Raw genomic sequence first — 2,059 nt, forward strand, 5'->3', positions numbered from 1 at the left:
TGCCCTGAGAAGAGGCTCTGTGCCCACGGCCCCTCCTCACCCCATCTCAGGGTCAGGGGCTCAGGCAGCCCCTCGTGCTGCACATGGCATGTGTATCTCTGCTCCTGTCCAGGGGGCACCCCCACGGCCGCCCACTTCTGGAAGGTCCCGTCCCCCGCAGGCCTGGTCTCCACCAGCTCCATGTCCTGGGTCTGGTCCTCCCCGTCACGCTGCCAGGTCAGGGCGATGTCCGCAGGGTAGAAGCCCAGCGCCCAGCACCTCAGCGTGACCTCAAGGTCAGAGATGGTCCGGTGGGTCCCGTGTGCCTTTGGAGGGTCTGCGCGCTGCAGGGTCTCCTTCCCTTTTTACAGGTAAACGCGGAGCCACTCCATGCAGGAGCCCTTCAGGTAGCTCTTGGGATGCTCAGCGTCACAGGTGATGTGAGCCGCCATGTGGGCCGCGGTCCGGGAGGTCATGTTCTGGTTCAGGGCGCTGTAGCCGGCGCCATCCTAGGCGTATTGTCCGTATTGTCCGTACCGCGTTGGAGGCGTCCGTCGGTCCCACGTCGCAGCCATACATGACCTGGAAGGTGTGAGACCCGTTCTCGCTCTGGTTGCAGGATGTCCAAGTTCACTCCATAATTCTGTGCGGATCCCTTGAACTTCCCCGGTTCTCTGTCCCAAAACTGCGGGTCCTCCCGCTCCACGCACGGCTGCGGCATGCACTGGCCCACGGCTCCGTCCTCGGACTCGAACCGCAGGCACTGCCTGTCGCCCATGCAGCCAAAGGCGAGGTACCCGGGCTCCCCGCGGCCGGGCGGGGATACGAAAGTGTAGAAATACCCCATGGAGTGGGGCTGGCCCAGGTGGGGGTCAGGACCAGTGCCCCCGAGAGCAGCAGGAGGAGGGTGGGGGACTTCATGACCCGCATCCTCGGCGTTGGGGGGACAATCTCTTACTTGTGTTTGATTAAAGTTGTTATCCCCAGTGTGTATTTGCAGAATAAAGAAAGGTAAAATCCTTACAATGCTTTTTCACAATTCAGAATGATATAAAAGACACATAGCTGTTAAAAACAAGAAAACAGGGCCAAAGTGGAGTCGCTCATGCTAGGCATCACCTCACCAAACCAAGACTTAATGACACTCTCCCAGAAATGGAAGCCAAAGCCGTCAGTCAGGACTGGCCTGATGAGCCTCAGTTTGGTGATCTGCCTGATGGGCCCCTCTGTCTTCTAAGGGAAGGTAACCTTGCCATAACCCACCCAGCTAGTGCCTCTGTGACTTCCTGCTTCTGCTCCTTTCTGCCTGGAAAGGCCTTTCCTTTTGCTCAGAGGCAACTGAGCAAAGACTTGATTTGGACGTTGTTTGGGAGAGCAGACAAGGTTCTGTGAGGAGGATGCATGTCTCAGATATTCCGACAGAGGAGAAATGGGTCAATCTTTAGCCCCAAGTAGAATGGAGGAGATTCTACTCCTGCCCCCACCCTAAGGCTGAACTGCCCAGTTCCCAGAGGGAACTCCCAGGAGAATCATACTTATACAGGCTGAGCTCAGAGTAATTAAGAACAGGGAGAAGCCAGCAGGTGGGTCTGTTTTTCTCAATAGTTCCCACCTCCTATCCCACTCACCACTATTATCTCTACTTTCTCCTTACCTGTAGCCTAACTGGGGCTATTGGTGGGGTACAGGCTGGGGTTGTAGGCAGGGGCTGCTGCTGGGTAGGCTGTGGGGTAACCTACAAAGAGACAAGAAAAGCTCCATTTAGTTGGGCAAGAAGCAAAGCATATTTCTGAGGAATCAGAATCCAGGTCCCAGGTTTGGCCTTCAGCCTCTTCACGGGCCATTTCAGACAGTATATGTGATTAGCTTTGACCCTCTCTAGAGAAAAGCCATCACACCACAATGCCATCATATGCAGATTTTCCTGTCCATTAAAAAAAAAAACTATCAGGAATATATGTCTCTATGCTCACTGTAAAAATGTAAAAATGTATATGATAAAAAGTGTAAGTTTTCTGTTGTATTCTGGCTACAATATTCTTCTCCCTAGAGGTAATCACTGTTTGGCATCTATCCTTCC

The 2,059-nt window shown here is 54.0% G+C and overlaps 1 pseudogene; it reads right to left on the reverse strand.

Annotated features, from left to right (window-relative positions):
• Positions 1–926, reverse strand: part of LOC102261558 — a 3,737-nt pseudogene extending 2,811 nt beyond the window's left edge.
• Positions 927–2,059: the final 1,133 nt, after the last annotated feature.

Source organism: Myotis brandtii, unplaced genomic scaffold (assembly GCF_000412655.1).
Source record: "Myotis brandtii unplaced genomic scaffold, ASM41265v1 scaffold76, whole genome shotgun sequence".
NCBI classification, from domain to species: Eukaryota; Metazoa; Chordata; class Mammalia; order Chiroptera; family Vespertilionidae; genus Myotis; species Myotis brandtii.